Source organism: Pan troglodytes, chromosome 17, assembly GCF_028858775.2.
Source record: "Pan troglodytes isolate AG18354 chromosome 17, NHGRI_mPanTro3-v2.0_pri, whole genome shotgun sequence".
NCBI lineage: Eukaryota > Metazoa > Chordata > Mammalia > Primates > Hominidae > Pan > Pan troglodytes.
Window position 1 is genome coordinate 30,915,498 of NC_072415.2, and position 20,059 is coordinate 30,935,556.

General features: G+C 39.3%; 1 protein-coding gene across 4 annotated transcripts in view; it reads right to left on the minus strand.

Annotated features, from left to right (window-relative positions):
• Nucleotides 1-20,059, minus strand: part of ROCK1 (Rho associated coiled-coil containing protein kinase 1) — a 159,734-nt gene that overhangs the window by 122,121 nt on the left and 17,554 nt on the right. The window lies entirely within an intron of this gene.

Here is a 20,059-nt window from a genome sequence, read left to right on the forward strand (position 1 = left end):
CCAGGCTGGTCTTGAACTCCAGACCTCAAACAATTGCTCCTGTCTCAGAGTCCCAAAGTGCTGGGATTACAGGTGTGAGCCACCACGCCTGGCCGAGCTTTTGCTTTTAAGTGGATATTTAAATATTATCTAAGCAAATGCACGGCAGTTTGAAGGTATACCATGCAGTGTTGAAGTAGGAAAGCATCTATTCAGACTATATCCTGCTGCATGGCAGGAACTGGAAGAACTTCAGATAATCCTAAGCAATCTTCATTATAAAGTCTCACTCTTTAGTAAATGTTGTTTGTATAATTGAATAGCACTATGGAAAAGAATGGTTTTTGCGTGATGCTTAATAATGTAATCAGTTCCAGACAGGTCAAAACATTAAAAAAATAAAGAACCAGGCAAAAGCATTTTAAAGAAAAAAATAGTATATTTACATGATACCGTTGGGAGAACAAGTCACATAACCTTTCTGAGCCTCAGTTTTCTTTTTTGTAAAGTGAGGGATAATGATTACAACACGTAACAGATTTGTGAGAATTAAATGAGTTAACATGTGAAGTGTCTGGACCTTAATAGTCTCACTTCTCTCTCTTTTATTTCTGTTACTGACATTTGAAAGCTCTGAATGTTAGTCTCCCTATTGACAGGAATGACCTACACAGAAAACAGACATTTTAGTCATGTGGTCATAAAACCTTAAAAGTAAATCTTAGGTCATGATGTTAAACCCTTCCCCAATGCAGTAATCCAAAGTACTTTTGTTATTGTTACACATGGGCATCTGAGTTTTGCGTGACCAAGTATTTGATCACGTGTTTGTTAATGAAAAGTGAGCTGCCTCCACTAATTACATATAGTCACTAAGTGTTTGGACCTGGTACCATACACTTTAATTCTACAATACCATGGGATAGTCTATTACTTTTCAGCATCACCCATAAGCAAAACTTGTGTGCCTTTATTAGGGAAATAAAGTTGGCAAGAATGTATTCTTCTAACTTAACCAAAGCATATACCAACTGAGGTTTCTAAGGGGAGTCAAGACACTGGGGTGGGAGAGAGGGATGCAGGCTTCCATTTTAATGCAGTGGAAAAGCTGCACGATGCAAGGAATGTGTATGTCCAACTATAAATGAGGCAGGAATCTTAGCTTTTATTCAATACTCTGAAGTTCCATAAAATAATGCAGATAAGACTTCCACACTTCCTAAAAGTCCAAATTCTAGTACCAGGACTCGGAATGTTAACATAACATTCATCCAAGTGCAAAAACAATTCACAAGGAATGATAATCAAAGGATATACTTCCACTGATCCTTCACTTAATTTTATGATTTAGGCATGAGCAAAACTACCTTCTACTTTCACAACATGTCCATCATATAGCTTAATCAACAATTTAAAAATGTAGAGGAGGCCAGGCACGGTGGTTCACTCCTGTAATCTCAGCACTTTGGGAGGCCGAGGCAGGCGTACTGCCTGAGATCAGGAGTTAGAGACCAGCCTGGCCAAAATGGTGAAACCCCATCTCTACTAAAAATATAAAAATTAGTCAGGCGTGGTGGTGGTGGGTACCTATAATCCCAGCTACTCGGGAGGTTGAGACAGGACAATCGCTTGAACCCGGGAGGCAGAGGTTGCGGTGAGCCAAAATCATGCCTCCAGCCTGGGTGAAAGAGACTCCGTCTCCAAAAAAAAAAAAAAAAAAAAAAAAAGTGGAGGAGAAAATATGTAACAGAGGGGCCAATCAATGTCAAAAAATTACAGTAATTAAATTCTTTGCTACTAATAGTTGAACAAGGGTAGTAGACCAGTTGTAGCAGTTACATTTTAAAAGAAGGTAGTTACATAAGAGAAGTATTTTCACATATACACACAAAGGCAGGCATAATCAATTAAAAGTATAACATTTTACAGTGATCTCTAAAGTAAAAACACTTCACATTTCCTGAGAAGCACTGATATGGCAGGGGGAGCAGGGGGAAGAGGAGGTAGAGGTCCATTGTGTTATGCCACAACAGAGTTCAAGTGAAAGCAGAAGCAAAAGAAAATTATTCAACACTACTACAAACTTTAGTTTTCTGGATAAATCTGAATTAACAAATATGAGTCAGGTGTAAAACATCATTTAGGATTAAATCCATTAAAAGTAACACATTATAAGGTATGAGAATTTAATGGCACTGGGAAAGGACAGTTACACTATTATAAGAAACATTCATTTTTAGGTAAATTTTCAAAACCTAAATGGTTATTATTCTAAACCTAACAGACATATTTTTGGAGAAACACCACCCCACCCTCAAAATCCACTGAAAACTATGGCAGCAAAACTGGGGCTTCTGAAAATCAAACTACCTCTAAAATGGGCTGACCACTGGTACTAAAGAGTGCTGACCAACTTTGGTAAGAGAGGATATACCATTTAAAGAAAATGTTTTTGGTATACGTAGTAGAATGTTGTTTTAACTAAGTCCCTTAGGCCAGATGCTGTGGCTCACAACTGCAATCCTAGCACTTTGGGAGATCGAGACAGGAGGATCACTTGAAACCAGGAGTTCAAGACCAGCCTAGACAACATACCAAGACCCTATCTCTACAAAAATAAAAGTAAAAAAAATAGCTGGGCGTGGTGCCGCATGCTTGCAGTCCCAGCTACTTGAGAGGCTGAGGCAGGAAGATCGCTTGAGCCCAGGAGCTCAAGGCTACAGTAATCTATGATTTTGCCACTGCACTACAGCCCTGGTGACAGAGTGGGACCCTGTCTCTAAAAATCAATCAGTCTGTCAATCTCTCTTCACTTGATAAAGAAATAATTCATCAAAATTAAGCACAGCTATGAAAATGAAAACAGAATTTCCTTAGGGAATTTTAACAACCTGATATTAAATACAGTTAAAATCTGTTTAACTGGTGTGACATTACTACACCCATGTCAATGCTGCCCAGGACATTTATAGTCAATAAATAAGTAAATAATGTTCCAAATTATCTAGTACAACAAACAATGGCTCTTCCCAATCAGTCTCCAATCATACCTTTGTCCAGCCTGTTTCTCTACACATACATAGCTGGGCTTAGGCCACAGTGTGCTACCAGCCATTTCCCAAATAAGCCAGGCTCACTCTACCCTATGGGGCCTTTGCACCTGCTCTATTCTCCCGCTGGAATGTGAACATTCTTACATTAAGACTGCCTCAAATGTCCCTTACTTTGTGCTGCCTTCCCTAGTGCCCTGAGGGGCAATGTTATATAACCTCCTTTGTGCTATTACAGAAATTATGTATTTAGCTGTTATACTGTAATTATTTATTTCTAAATCTGCCTCCTCTTCTGCAGGAAAGCAGAAAAAAAAATAAATACTTCCTGTCTCTCAGAGTTCAGAGGTTAGTTAGTAGGTAGAAAAAGTAAATACAGGATATCAAGTGTTATAAGTAGGTACTACATAAATAGAGAAAAGGCTATTTGGGGCTTCACAGAGAAGATGAAATTTGAGCTGAACCTTGAAGAATAGAATTATGAAGGAATAAGACAGAAGTGGGGCAAGGCAATCTAGAGGTGAAAAGCAACAAGAATTCAGAGAATGAGGATAGAATGTTCTGGACTGGGAAAGGTGAGAAGGAGATGAAGGAGAAGGAGTCAAAGCTGTGATGATCAGGGAGAGAATGTTAAAGGTATAACATACCAGGAGAAGAATTTACCTTCTGATAATTTGGAACCACAGGAATTTCTGCGGGGGAGAAAGTGGCATGACTGGTTTTTATTTTAGTAGTCTGGCAATGATAAAGATGATAAATTAAAAGTAGAAGAGATAGGTGGAGATGAAAGCAACTAGGAGGATACTGTGGTAATACAAGCATAAAAGGATAAAAGACTGAAAAACTGGGGAAACAGGAATGGGGCATTAGAGGCAAAAGAATCTGATGAATAACTGAAAGAGGAACAGGAAGGGTTGAAAATGATTATATGATCTTCAAGTTGATGTGAGTAGACAATGACTTCATTAACCAAGGCAGATAATATAATTTGGAGAGATGATAAATATTTCAGACACACTACATCTGAGGTCCTTTGGGATATCATTTCATGAATAACTAGATGGCAGCTGAATATAAGTTTGGGTTTAACAGAGAGATTGGGACTATAATACAGATTTGGGAGTCATGAGAGCACACTTAAATCCATGAGAACATATGCAATCATCCAACAAGAATAAACAGGGAGAGTAGAGAAAGACTGAAGAATAGAACACTGGGAAACACTAACATTTAACAGGTACACAGAGCAGGCTGGGCACGGTGGCTCACCCCTGAAATCCCAGTACTTTGGGAGGCCGAGGCTGGTGGATCACCTGAGGTCGGAGTTTGAGACCAGCCTGATCAACATGGAGAAACCCCTTCTTTTCTAAAACACAAAAAATTAGCCGGGTATGGGGATGCACGCCTGTAGTCCCAGCTACTCAGGAGGCTGAGACAGGAGAATCGCTTGAACCCGGGAGGCAGAGGTTGCAGTGAGCCGACATCGCACCACTGCACTCCAGCCTGGTGACAGAGCAAGACTCTGTCTCAAAAAAAAAAAAAAAAGGAAAGGAAAAAAAGAGGTACACAGAGCAAAAATGGTGGAGGAGGACACAGAGAAGACAGAATAGTACCAAGGAAGCTGAGAAGGAACTTAAAAAGAAGAAATGCCTTAAGAATGAATTTAAAACATCTCAGGAAGTCAAACAGAATAGAGAATGCAAAAGAAGCCAAATCATTTGCCATTTAAACATCACTGATGGTCGCACAACAACGTGAATGATTAATGCCACAGAACTATACATTTAGAATCAGTTAAATGGGCTAGGTGGCTCATGCCTGTAATCCCAGCACTTTGGGAGGCCAAGGCAGGAGGATCACTTGAGGTCAGGAGTTCAAGACCAGCCTGGCTAATACGGTGAAACCCCATCTCTACTAAAAATACAAGAATTAGCTGGGCATGGTGGCAGGCACCTGTAATCCCAGCTATTCAGAAGGCTGAGGCAGGAGAATCACTTGAACCCGGGAGGTGGAGATTGCAGTGAGCCGAGATCGTGCCACTGCACTCCAGCCTAGGTGACAGAGGGAGAGTCTGTCTCAAACAAAAAAGAAACAGTTAAATGATAAGTTTTATGATACGTTTGTGTGTGTGTACATATATATACACACATAAAAATTTTTGTATTTGTAGTAGAGATGGGGTTTCACCATGTTGGCCAGGTTGGACTAAAATTTCTGACCTCAAGTGATCCTCCCCTCTTGGTACATACACACACACACACACATACACACACATACACACACACACACACACACACACACACACAGAGCCATAATTTATTTTAAGTCACTATCAGATGTCAGCAAATTGGTGGACTAGGAAGCTCCAAGCTCTCCTTCACCGACAGAAACATCAAAAGTAACAAGCTATCTGAAGTAGGTCTGCAATAGTTCTGGAAAATTTAGGTTTATAGCAAACAAGCAAATATCCAATCAAGTAAAAGCTATCCCAAATGGTAGGAAAGTGTTATGGCAGTTTACTTGCTCTTGTCCCACCCCCTGCCAGGGAAAAGGACAGTCTTAAGTCTTGAGCAGGTAGCAGGCTGGTTCCTCCTCTTCCTACTCCCCCACACCTTGAACCCAAGAGGGTAGAATAAGACCATACTGTGTATGTTCATTCTATCTTGTATGGGAGATACCTGAAGGACTAAGGCAAGAACCTAAACTCTGTTTCACATAATTCAGAATACAGGCAGGAAAAGCAGCTGGTGCTGCTCATAAATGCTACAAGAAAGCTAACTACAAAACCTACTGACACACCTGAGGTAAAAGATGGGGGAGTAGGGAGGACTAATGGACACAACACATACAATAGACCATCTAGGCCCAGAGGAGAAGCGGGGCGAGACTTTTTGGGAAATTAGATGATTCAAAAGCAGCCATGTATACAGGAGAATATAAAAAGCCGTGTGAAGCCCAGGCAAAAAAAAGCATGCTAAGGAAAATCCTGAGAAGATCCTAAGCTCTCATCTCATGTGAGTTTCATCCTGAAACTCAGAACAAGCCTAGCTAAGTGGTAAAGGAGTACCCCAGCAGAGGGCAAATCTGCAAAGACTGAGAGGTGGTTCTCTTTTTGTTTTCTGAGGCTTTTCTGGTATGTATTGGAGCATCTCACATTCAAGGAAATCTCTGTCCAAACATTAGCTGAAAACAAGCTAAAGGAACCAAGACTTCAGTAATCACTCACAGTAAGGAATAGTCTTTGCAAAAACAATTTGGAAAAGTCTCAAAACAAATGGACTGCAGTCATTTGTACTACAGCCATCAGCAATAAAAAACAAACTGGCCAGGCACAGTGGCTCATGCCTGTAATCCCAGCACTTTGGGAGGCCAAGGCAGGCAGATCATTTGAGCCCAGGAGTTCGAGACCAGCCTGGCCAATATGGCCAAACCCCATCTCTACTAAAAATACAAAAATTAGCCGGGTGTGGTGGCGTGCGCCTGTGGTCCCAACCATTTGGGGGGCTAGGGTGCGAGAATCGTTTGAACCCAGGAGGCAGGGGCTGCAATGAGCTGAGATGGCACCACTGCACTCCAGCCTGGGCGACAGAGCAAGACTCTATCTCAAAACACCCACCTACACACACACACACACACACACAGAGAGAAAACCTAGTGTGGTAGGAGTTATTAAGAAATTATTTTAGGCAGATAGAGAGGAAAAAAAAAGGTCCTTTGGAAGGTTTTTCGCAGCTCTTGTCTAGCAGGAAAGCCCGGGGCACCTGTGCTGTAATGGCAGTCTGAGTGGATGGAGTTTGAGCTCTGGGACCCATCAGTCCTGCTGGACCATCTGTGAGACTAGTTCTGAATCCAGAACAAAAGACCAAAGCAGGTCTGTCTCCAGTAGTCTCCACCACAGGCTGGACAGGGTCAAGGTGGCTTTGTCTTGCTTCCTGGGCATTCCTTCTTAAAATGCCCTGACTGACCACATTGATAACAGCTAGTGGATGCACCTTGGAGATTCAGGACTTTACAAGCTTGTAATGCTGCTACTAGAGCCTCTGTTTTTCTCTTGTACTTCCTCTCCTTTTCTCGGGCCTCCTCCCAATCCCTTTTGTAAAAGACTGAAGTGGCTATTCTCAGGAGGCTTTCTAGGGTGCTATCTGGTTCTACTGCTTGCTTCTGTAGCTTTCTTCTAATATTGGGAGCTGCCTGTGTAATAAACTTGTCCTTCAGGATGAGCTGTCCCTCAACTAAATTGGGGTATAGAGAAGTGTGCTTTATTAGTGCCCCTCTCAGCCTTTCCATAAAAGCTGTGGGATTCTTGTCTGGTTTTTGGTCTATCATGGATAGTTTGGAGTAATTGAGAGGTTTAGCTGTGGTCTTCCGCAGGCCTTCTAATATACACCTTAAAAAGTGCTTCCTTTTCCATTCATCTGCTGAGTTACTGGGATCCCAGTTAGGGTTATTTACCGGAACTGCTTCCCTTCCTTGCAGGAGTGAAGTTTTCACCTCTTCCTCACCTTCCTTTTCTCCTCTTTTTTTCCTTGGTCTGCTGTATGGAGGCATGTTGCTCATCTCCATATTTTTCTGCTGCCTGCGGAACTGTCTGCTTTTCAGCTATAGTGAGGGTTTAACGTAGCAGCAACATAACATCCCTCCACGTGAGATCAAACATCTGAGTTAAATTTCAGAAAATTTCTATATACCTATCAGGGTCATCAGAAAATTGACCTAAGTCTCCCTTTGTTTGCTTAACGTCCTGCAATGAGAAGGGAACTTGAACCCTTACGGCACCATTCCCATCAGGCATTTCCTGGAGGGGTAAGAGTGAAGAGGGGAGAGTAGGATATACTGGAGATGGTGGTGCTGATGGTACAATTGGAGTGGAACCGGAAGGGTTGGGACTTCAGTAGCTGTCTTAGATTGCTCCTCTGGAGCCCGCTTTAGCTCTGGGGAACTACTCCCTGTGGGTTTGCCTGCCATGGCTACTAAAAGAACTGGATCGATTGTACAGAACTTGTAAAGGTCTGGGTTGTCTCGCAGAGCAAAGAAAGCCTGTACATAGGGGACCTCAGTCCATTTGCCCTGTGTGCAGAAAAGTTCTAATTGTTGGATAATATTAAAATTAAGTCTCCCCAAGCCAGGTTTACCAAGAGGGTAGGAAGGCCATGCCCTTGTGCAATAGAATACTGCTTTTTCTTCAAAGTTTTAGGGTCGAAGGAGTCCCAGTGCTTTAAAATACACTCCAGGGGAGTGCATGTTGAAGACGATCTGTTACCCATCTAGAAAGAGAAGTGAGAATAAAAGCGTTCTCCTTCCTTTCGGTATGTGATCCACGTGTGTTCCTGTAGTTTTTTCTAATTCGACTCGAGACGAAGACCCTGGTGTTCCCCCACTCATCAAAGCCATATCACTAGCAAACCCTGGAGAATAGAGAAAATCTAATTTCCAAAATCACCACATTATAACAGTTAAACGGCCAATTTTCCATAAAGAAACCACAAGATATACAAAGGAACAGAAAAACACGGCTGGGAGGAATGAAATAAATGAACAGAAACCATATCCAAGAAGCCCAGACATTGGACTTGATAAAGACATTAAAAACTGTCTTAAATATGTTCAAAGAGCTGAAGGAAAACACAGAAAAGGAACTAAAGGAAACTAGGAAAATTATATATGGCCAAAATGAGAATGTCAACAAAGAGAAAGAAACTATATTAAGAAACCAAACAAATTCTGGAGCTAAAAACTAACACTTTAAGTATAAATGGACTGAACTCTCCAATCAAACTACAGAGACTGACAAAATGGATTTTAAAAAACAAACAAAAACACCATGATCCAACTATATGCTGTCCATAAGGAACTCACTTCAAGTCCAAAGACAAATGGTTAAAAGTGAAAGATGGGAAAAAATACTCCATGCAAATAGCAAACAAAAAAAAGCACTGAGGTGGGTGGGCTAATATCAGACAAAACAGATCTTAAGTTAAAAAAAATGGTTAACAGACAAAAAAGACATTACATATTGATAAAAGGGTTAATTCACCAAAAATATATTATCATAAATTTATATGCGTCAAATATGTACATTTGGTATATAAATATACAAGCCCCATGATATATGAAGCAAACCTTGAAAGAATTTAAGAAAGAAATACATAGTTCTACAAATAGTTGGAGATTTCAATAATCCATTTTCAGTAATGAATAGAACCAGACAGAAGATTAATAAAAAACAGAGGACATGAACAACACTATAAACCAACTGGACCTAACAGATTATAAAGAGAGAGAGAGCACTCTATCCAGTAACAAAATACACATTTTTCTCAAGTACACATGGAACATTCTCAAGAATAGACTTATTATGTTATGCCACAAAACAACTTTTAATAACTTTTAAAAGACCAAAATGACACAAAGTATCTTTTCCAATCACAATGGAATGAAACTACTAAACAATAATAGGGGAAAACTGGAAAATTACAAATGTGGAAATTAGACAATGAACTCTTAAAACTATGGGTCAAAGAAAAAAATCATTGGGAAATTAGAAAATACTTTGAGACAAATGAAAATGAAAATACAACATACCAAACCTAGTAGGATGCTGAAAAATCAGTGCAAAGGAGGAAATTTATAGCTATAAATGCTTACATTTTAAAAAGAAAAAAAGCTTTTAAAATCAATAAAAATAACCTAACTTAATACTATAAGGAACTAGAAAAAGAAAAGCAAACGAAACCCAAAGCTGACAGAAGGAAAGAATAAAGATTAAAGTGAAGATAAATAAAACATAGAATAGGAAAATAACAGAGAAAGCCAATGTGACCCAAAGTAGGTCTTCTGAAAAGATAAAATTGGCACATATTTGGTTAAGCTGACTAAGGGAAAAAGAGAGAAGACTCAAATTAGTAATTTCAGAAATAAAAGTGAGGACATTCCTATCAATTCTACAAATAATTGTAATAGAATATTATGAACATCTGCACACCAGAAAAAAAGGGTAACTTACATAAAATGGACAAATTCCTAGAAGCATACAATCTGCCAAAAATGAACCATAAAGAAATGGAAAGTCAGAATACACCAATAACTGTAACAAGTAAGAAGACAGAAATGGTAATAATAAACCTCTCAAGAAAGAAAATCCCTGGGCCAGATGGCTCCACTGGTGAATTCTAACAAACATTTATGTATTTTTATTTGTTTGTTTTTTCCTTTTTTTGAGGCAGGGTCTCACTCTGTTGCCCAGGGTGAAGTGTAGGGGCACAGTCTCAGTTCACTTCAACCTCTGCTTCCTGGACTTCAAGCTATCCTCCAGCCTCAGCCTCCTGAGTAGCTTGTGTGAGCAACCACACCTGGTTAATTTTTTTTTTTAGGGATGGGGTTTTACCATGTTGCCCAGGCTGGTCTCGAACTCCTGAGCTCAACGTTATTTGTTTGCCTTGGCCTCCCAAAGAGCTGGGATTACAGATTGTGAGTAGGCAGTATGTCCGGCCTCTACCAAACGTTTAAAGAAGAATTAACACTAATCCTTTTCAAACTCCTTCAAAAAACTGAAAAGAATGAAATATTTCCTAACTCATTCTATGAGTGCAGCACTGCCCTGATAGCAAAACTAAAAATATCACACAAAAGTTACATATCAGAGTTTATGAAACATATGAATATAGACATAAAAATGCCCAATAAAATAACAGCAAGTAGAATATAGCACATATGAGAAGAAGTACACACCAGGATCAAGTGGGATTTATGCCAGGAATGCACAGTTGATTTAACATACAAAAATATTTTAATGTAATCTACCATATTAATAGAATAAAGGACAAAAACCACATCACCTCATTAGATACAGATAAAATGTTCAACAAAATTCAACACCCTCTCATAATAAAAAACAATCAACAAACAGGGAATGGAAAGAAACTTCCTCAGCATGGTGAAGGCCACATATGAAAATCCCACAGCTAACATCATACTCAATGATGAAAGACTGAAAGCTTTTCTCCTGAGATCAGGAACAAGACAAAGATGTCACCTTTTGTCACTTCTATTCAACTCATTATTGGAAGTTTTTGCCAGAGCAATTAGGTAAGAAAAAGAAATAAAAGGCATCCAAATTGGAAACAAAGACGTAAAATTATCTATTCACAGGTGACATGATCCTATAGGTGGAAAACTAAAGATTACACACACACCAAAACAAAACAAAACAAAAAAATCCGTCAGAGTCCATGACCAAATTCAGCCAAGTTACAGGTTAGTCAATACTCAAAAATCAGTTGCATTTCTATATACTAACAGTGAATAATCCAAACAGAAACGTAAGAGCAGTTTCATTTATAAAAGCATCAAAACAAATAATACTGAAGAATAAATTTAACTGAGGCTAAAGACATGTACACTGAAAACCATAAAACATTGCTGAAATTATAGAAGACATAAATGAAAAGACATCCTATGTTCATGGACTGGAAAAAATATTTTTTTAAATGGCAATACTACTCAAAGTAATATACAGATTAAATGTAATCCCTATCAAAATCCCAATGGTGTTTTTTGCAGAAATAGAAAACCTCATCCTAAAATTCAAATGTAATCTCAGATCACAAATAGCCAAAACAATCTTGAAAAAGAACAAAGTTAGAGGACTCAAATTCACTGACTTCAAAAATCACTACAAAGCTACAGTAACCAAAATGGTGTACTGCTGGCATAAGGACAAGCATATACAGCTGGTGCTCAAAACAACATAAGTTTCAACTGCATGAGTCCACTTATACCTCCTTCCACCTCTGCTACCCATGAAACAGCAAGACCAACTCCTCCTTTTCCTTCTACTCAGCCTACTCAAAGTGAAGATGGTGAATATGAAGACCTTTATGATGATCCACTTCCATTTAATGAATAGTAAATATATTTTCTCTTCCTTATGATTTTAGTAATATTTTCTTTCTGCTGGCTAACTTTATGTAAGAATACAGTACATATATTTACATATAACATACAAAATACGTGTTGTTAATCAACTGTTTATGCTATCAGTAAGGCTTTCAGTCAACAGCAGGCTATTAGTAGTTAAGTTTTGGGGAAATTAAAAAAGTATGTATTTCATGTATTTCAAATGTATGGAGAGAGGGTAGTGGTCAGTGCCCCTAATCCCCATGTTGTTCAAGGGTCAATTGTGCAGAAAAATGGAATGGGGGGGGGAAGGAGCACAAACCCACACATACATATGGTCAATTAATTTCAACATGTGTGACATAACCATTCAATAATGGACAGTCTTTTTAGCAAATGGTGCTGGAAAACTGCATATCCACATGCAAGAGAATCAAGTGGGAGCCCCTACAATATACCATATACCAAAATTAACTCAAAAGGGATCAAAGACCAAAACATAAAAGCTAGAACTATAAAATGCTTAGAAGAAAACATAGGGGGAAGCTTCAGGACATTGAATTTGACCATGATCTCTTGTACATGAGACCAAGAACACAGGCAACAAAAGAAAAAACAAACTAAACCTCATCAAAATTAAAAACTTTTGTGCACCAAAGAACAGTATTAACAGAGTGAAATGGCAATCCACAGAATGGGAGAAAATATTTGCAAATAATATATCTGATAAGAGATTATTACGCAAAATATGTAGGGCACTCCTAAAATTCAAAACAACTCAATTTTAAAATGGGCAAAAACTTGAATAAAAACGTCTCCAAAGACAGAAATGGCCAATAAGCACAAGAAAAGATGCTCAACATCATAAATCATTAGGGAAATACAAATCAAAACCACAATGAAACATCACTTGACACCCATTAGGATAGTTATTACTTTAAAAAATCAGAAAAGAACAAGTGTTAGAATGAAACTGGAATGAAACGTAATGAAACTGGAACCCTTGGCAATGCTGGTGGGAATGTAAAACAGTGTAGCTGCTGTGAAAAATAGTGTTATCAGTTTCTCATAAAATTACCACCTGATCAGTAATTCCACTTCTGGGTATACACCCAAAGGAACCGAAAGAAGGGATTTGAACAGATATTTGTACACCAATGTTCACAGCAGCATATTCAAAATAGCTCAAGGTAGAAACAACACAATTGTACACCAACAGATGAATGGATAAAAGGTGGTATGTACATACACTGTAATATTATTCAGCCTTAAAAAAGAGTGAATAAAAAAAGTGGGTGTGGCTATATTAGTGTCAGACAAGGCAGACTTCAGAGAAAGAAAATGGCCAGGCACAGAATGGAAAATTACATGATCACAAAAGAGTCAATCCACCAAGAAGGCACAACAATCTGAACCATGTATGCTCAGAACAATAGAACTGCAAAATAAGTGAAGCAAAACCTGACAGAAATGAAAAGAGAAATAGACAAATCTACAATTTTAGTCGGCAACTTGAATACTTCTCTCTTAAAAATTGATAGAACTGGGCAGAAAATCATCAAGAACTCAACACAATTAATCAACAAGATCTAATTGACATTTATATCACATTCCAACCCAAAATAGCAGAATACACATCCTTTACAAGTGCTCATGGAACTATTACCAAGACAGACCACCACATTGTGTGCCATAATTCAAACCTCAGCATATTAAAAACAATTAAAATCGTAACAGAATGTGTTCTTTGACCAAAATGTACAAACTACAATAAATAAGAAAAAGATAGTAGGGAAATCTCCAAACACTTGGAAACTAAACAATAGATTTCTAAATAATTTCTGGGTCAAAGGGAAAGCCTCAAAGGAAATAAAAATATACATTGAACTGAATGAAAATGAGAACACAACACTGGAATTTGTGGAATACAGCTAAATCACTGCTAAAAGAAAAATGTATAGCATTAAACGATTAGAAAAGAGTAATGATGGCTAGGTGCAGTGGCTCAGGCCAATAATCCTAATACTTTGGGAGGCTGAGGTGGAAGGATCACTTGAGCTCAGGAGTTCAAGGCCCATCTGGGTAACAATAGAAAGACCTCGTCTCTACAAAAAAATTTAAAAATTAGCGGGGCATCGAGGCACACGCCTGTGGTCCCAGCTACTCAGGAGAAGCTGAGGCAGAAGGATAGCCTGAGCCCCTGAAAGGTCAAGGCTAGAGTGAGCTATGATCACGTCACTGCACTCCAGTCTGGGTGACAGAGTGAGACCCTGTCTTAAAATAAATTTTTTAAGAAAAGAAAAAGAATAATAATTTTCAATTAATAATCTAAGTTCCTTTCTCAAGAAACTAGAAAGGGATCATCTGAACAAATTTGCTATGGTCTGAAAGTGTTCCCCAAAATTCATTTATTGGAAACTTAATCCCCAGAGAAACAGTGTTAAGAGGTGGGGCCTTTGGGGCGGTGTAAAGGTCATGAGGGCAGAGTCCTTATAAGTATATTAATGCCATGATGAACAGGTTTGATTAGGGAGTTTGGACCCTTTTTGTCCTTTTGCCTTCTACCATGTGAGGACATACTGACCCTTCCCTTCTGGAGGATGCAGCTTTCCAGGCACCTTCTTGGATTCAGAGACTAGACCCTCATCAGAGAACCAAACCTGCTGGTGCCTTGATCTTGGTCTTCCCAGACTCCAGAACTATGAGAAAACAAATTTCCGTTCTTTATAAATTACCCAGTCTTGGTTCTGTTATAGCAGCAGAAATAAACTAGGACAGGAATTTAAAAAAATATTCCCATTATATGTTACTATAAATAACATATTTTATTAAAACTTTTTTTTTTAAGACGGAGTCTTGCTCTGTTGCCCAGACTAGAGTGCAGCGGCGCGATCTCAGCTCACTGCAACCTCCACTGGTTCAAGAAGTTCCCCTAGTTCAAGAAATTCCCCTGCCTCAGCCTCCAAGTAGCTGGGATTACAGGGGCACGCCATCACATTTGGCTAATTTTTTTGTATTTTTAGTAGAGACGGGGTTTCACCATGTTGGCCAGACTGGTCTTGAATTCCTGGCCTCAGGCAATCCACCCGCCTTGGCCTCCCAAAGTGCTGGGATTACAGGCGTGAGCCACCGCAGCCGGCCTAAAACTTTTTTTTAACTGGGAAGAATGGCATTATCTTACATTTTTACAAATCTCTTTAGCATCTAGCTTAATAGAAGACAACTGGACACTCATATCTACGCCTGCATTCAATCTATGACAATACATTGCCTTGGTTTGAAGCGTGAAAATCTAACTTCACACAGATATGGACAGATGCTCCTAGACTTATAATGGGTGGGGTTTACATCCTGATAAACCACTTGTAAGTTGAAAATATCGTAGGTTGAAAATGCATTTAATACATCTAATCTGCTAACATCATAGATTAGTGTAGCCTACCTTAAACGTGTTCAGAACACTTACATCAGCCTACAGTTGTGCAAAATCATCTAACACAAAGCCTATTTTATAACAAAGTGTCAAATATCTCATGTAATTTATTGAATACTGTACTGAAAGTGAAAAACAGAACGGTTGTATGGGTACTCAAAGTACGGTTTCTACTGAATGTATATAGCTTTACACACACCATCATAAAGTGGAAAAATCATAAAGTGAACCATTATTAAGTCTGAGATTGTAGTTGGAAAAGGGAAGAGTATGTTAACAGTCTTTTCAGATAACTGGAAATTATTTGCTACTATATCAAATTTGACAAGTGGTGTTTCTTAAAGATTAGTGGCATTGTAGAATCTGAAATTATATCAATGGTTTCTGAACTTTTTGCACACTTTGCAACATTAAAATTTATTGGTCTATCTTCTACTTTGAATGGATCTTTTATTCATGGATGATTTTATAACATCATGCATTGATTGGTCACTTAGAAAATACTGGTTCCTTGAATTATGCAGCCAAATGTTGACACATTTCATCACATCTGTAACCCCAACACTTTGGGAGGCCAAGGCGGGGGGATCCCTCGAACCTAATAGTTTAAGACCAGCCTGGGCAACACAGTGTGACCCTGTCTCTATTAAACATTCAAAAACTAGCCAGGTAAAATTAGCATGCCTGTAATCTCAGCTACTCAGGAGGCTGAGGTGGGAGAATCACTGAAGCCCAGGAGGTTGAGGCTGTAGTGAATCATGATCCCACCACTGCATACAGAAGCCAAATAAAGTGATTCCCTTTATTTTTGAGACTCTGTATCAAAAAACACACACACAAAACAACACATTATTGGCTTTTGGTCCTTCATTCAAAATTCAAGAGGTACTGGGGTGGGGAGCAGAATATCTATATTTTCATACAGACCTCCTGCAGTTTTAAAATGTTATCCCCCAGATAGGTACAGTTTACATTTAAACAAATTATCAATTATACCCTATTTCCTAACATGATGTCAACCATCTTCGGCTCTTGTTACAGAAACAAATAAGCAAAAGATATTTTCCAGAAATTCGACAACAACAAATAAATGTTTATTGAAAACTTATAATGTGCCAAGCAGGGCTCTAAGAACCAGTGATACAACAGTGAACAAGACAATGAGATACCTGTTCTCACAGAGCTTACATGTAAGAGCATCAGTATCTCAAAGTACAATAGATCAGAAGCATAAAAGCTAAGTAAGCAAAATTTATTACCATTTAGGGAAAAAAAATTAATCTCATAGGAACAGTAAATTTCTAAACCTTTTTAATCTGTGAAAATATCTGTTTTTCTGTAACAGTTGACCCTTAAACAACATGAGTTGGAACTGCATAGATCTACTTATATGTGGATTTTTTTCAATAAAATATACACCGAGTATGCCTCTCTTGCCTCCCCTTCCATCTCTTTTACCTCTTCCCTCTCTGCCACCCCTGATACAAAGACCAATCTCTCCTCCTCCTCAGCTACTCAACATGAAGATAACGAGGATGAAGACCTTTATGAGATCTACCTCCACTTAATGAATAGTAAATATATTTTCTCTCCCTTATGATTTTCCTAATATTTTCTTTTCTCTAGCTTACTTTACTGTAAGAATACAGTATATAAGATATATAACAGCCAGGAACGGTGGCTCATGCCTGTAATCCCAGCACTTTGGGAGGCCGAGGTGGGTGGATCACGAGGTCAGGAGTTCAAGACCAGCCTGGCCAACATGGTGAAACCCCGTCTCTACTAAAAATACAAAAATTAGCTAGGTGTGGTGGCACGCACCTGTAGTCCCAGCTACTCAGGAGGCAGAGACAGGAGAATCACTTGAACCCAGGAGGCAGAGGTTGCAGTGAGTCAAGATCATGCCACTGCACTCCAGCCTGGGTGACAGAGCGAGATTCCATCTCAAAAATTAAATAACTATGTACATATATCACAAAATATGTGCTAGTTGAATGTTTACATTAGTAAGGCTGTTAATTGTTAAATATGGGGCTGGGCAGAGTGGCTCACATCTGTAATCCCAGCACTTTGGGAGGCCGAGGCCAGTGGATCACTTGAGCCCATGAGTTTGAGACCAGGCTGGCCTACGTGGTGAAACCCCATCTCTACTACAAACACAAAAATTAGCCCAGCGTGGTGGCGTATGCCTCTAATCCCAGCTACTCTGAAGACTGAAGCCCAAGGATCACTTGAACCGGGGGTGGGCGGTGAGGCAGAGGTTGCAGTGAGCCGAGATCATGCCACTGCACTCCAGCCTGGGCAACAGAGCGAGACGCTGTCTCAAAAAATAAATAAATAAATAAAATAAAAAACTGTTAAATTTGGGGAGGAGTCAAAGTTATATGCAGATTTTCAATTATTAGGGGAGTCAGCACCTCTAACCACCGCTGTTCAGGGACTAATTGTAAAACTATTATTTTATAGCCTCTTCACATTAAAATAATGTCTTCATAAATTACTAAACAGCCAATCCCTTCCTTTTGACAGGTGAAGGAACAAGGTATTGGAGAGTTACAATGATGATTAAGGGAATCTCTTTATTTGGCTTCTGTATAAAATTTGATTTTCCCTTCCCCAATAAAAAAATCAGATCAACCAAACAAAATAAAACAAAACTGGCCAGGCACTGCTTGTAATCCCAGCACTTTGGAAAGCCAAGGTGGGAGGATTGCTTGAGCCCAGGAGTTCAAGACCAGGCTGGGCAACATCGTAAGACTTCGTCTGTACTAAAATGCAACAAAGTTAGCCAGCTGTGATGGCACAGGTCTGTAGTCCCAGCTACTCGGGAGGCTGAGGTGGGAGGACTGCTTCAGCCTGGGAGGTCAAGGCTGCAGTGAGCCATGATCGCACCACTGCACTCCAACCTGGGTAAGCGAGACCTCATCTTTAAAAAAAAAAAAAAAAAAAAAAAAAACCAACACAACTTCTTTTTAGCAAGTGTCAGAAAATGCTCATCCTCTTCATATAGCCTGGCATTTTTTAAACCACATTTTTTTAAAGATAAAATAATTTATTAAATGGGAGACAAGACTTTTTCTTCAATTCTCATATGGTGGAGCTGTGATGAATCACAAGAATCTGTATTTGGTTCTAATGTGACTGGATCCATCAACAGGCATTTGGAAATCCTCACTATGACATATCATCAAGGCAACGCAGCACACAGGTATCCCTCTCTTAAAAGTCCAAGTGTATCTCAGTTGGTGGTCTTAAGTTGAGGTTTGGCAAACGGCTGGCAATATTTATTTTAATGTCAGATAACTTAATTATGGTAAATGAACTCCAATTTCCACCCCTCCTTCATGCAACCGTAATGTATCTTGGTATAAGCTGGCTCTTCCCCAGTTCCAAGACTGGAGCACATGATGCAGACCTATGCTCATCAGCACACCATTATTCTGACTGAGATTGATTCAGATATGGGTACATTATATCTAAATTGGTCAGATCAATTAGAGATTCTATTTGAAGGTAAGAAGAAAAGACTTTTTCCACTGTACCTGAACAAATAGTCTTAGAAGCTACTGGCACTCGTCTTGTAACCACAAGTTCTCTGGTGGACAACACCAAAGAAGCCGATCTGGAAAACCAGCTGCAGTCACATCATTTGCAAAACCTTTGGGGCCAGGCCAAATAAGCACAGGGCACGTTGTGAGAGACCAAGGTACAGCCACTTATCACCAGGTTACTCTATTGTTTTTGTGAAGTTTCAAATGCTGCCTTCTAAATTATCTCATTTAGTCCTCCTCAGTACCCCATGAAATAAGTTATTGTTAATTCAATTTTACAGATTGAGAAAACTGCACTTTAGAAGAGTGTATATGACTTCTCTAAGGACAAAGAGGAAAGAAAGAGTAGCATAATGTACACCTACGGCACTGTCTGCCCTGCCCTACTGCCCTCATTTTCCTGCGAACTGCCTCCCCATTCTCATAGTTCTCATGTGACCCTACCCGCCTGATCACGATTAATTAGTCAAGGAGCCAGGCACGATGGCTTACATCTGTAATCCCAGCACTTTGGGAGGCCGAGGCAGGCAGATCAAGACTTGGTCAGGAGATTGAAACCATCCTGGCTAATATGGTGAAACCCCATCTCTACTAAAAATACAAAAAATTAGCCGGGTGTGGTGGTGTGTACCTGTAGTCCCAGCTACTCGGGAGGCTGAGGCAGGAGGATCGCTTGAACCCGGGAAGTGGAGGTTGCAGTGAGCCGAGATCATGCCACTGCACTCCAGCTTGGGTGACAGAGCAAGACTCAATCTCAAAAAAAAAAAAAAAAAATTAGTCAAGGAGTGGGCACCTGGCACCTGACCTAAATGTAACTAATGAATCTTTTCCTCCAGAGCTCTATACTCAAGACTCAAAGATCTGAAGTCAATGGTCAAAGCTGAAGCTGTTAGATATAAAGTTCCAGTGCTGTAGGCAGCCATACTTTCCACATATGACTAAAACCAGTCTACAATCTGAGAGAATGAGGCCAACACAAAGAAAAACGTAAGAGAACACAGAGAATGAGCCTTGCTTGCATTTAAGCCCAAATTCTGGTTTTTACTGAAGTTCAACTGAATCTTTACCTTTAATGAGACTAGGTTTTCCTGAATCCAAAATTCTTTTTTAAACAATCAACAAAGTGAGGAGGCAACCTAAAGAATGGGAGA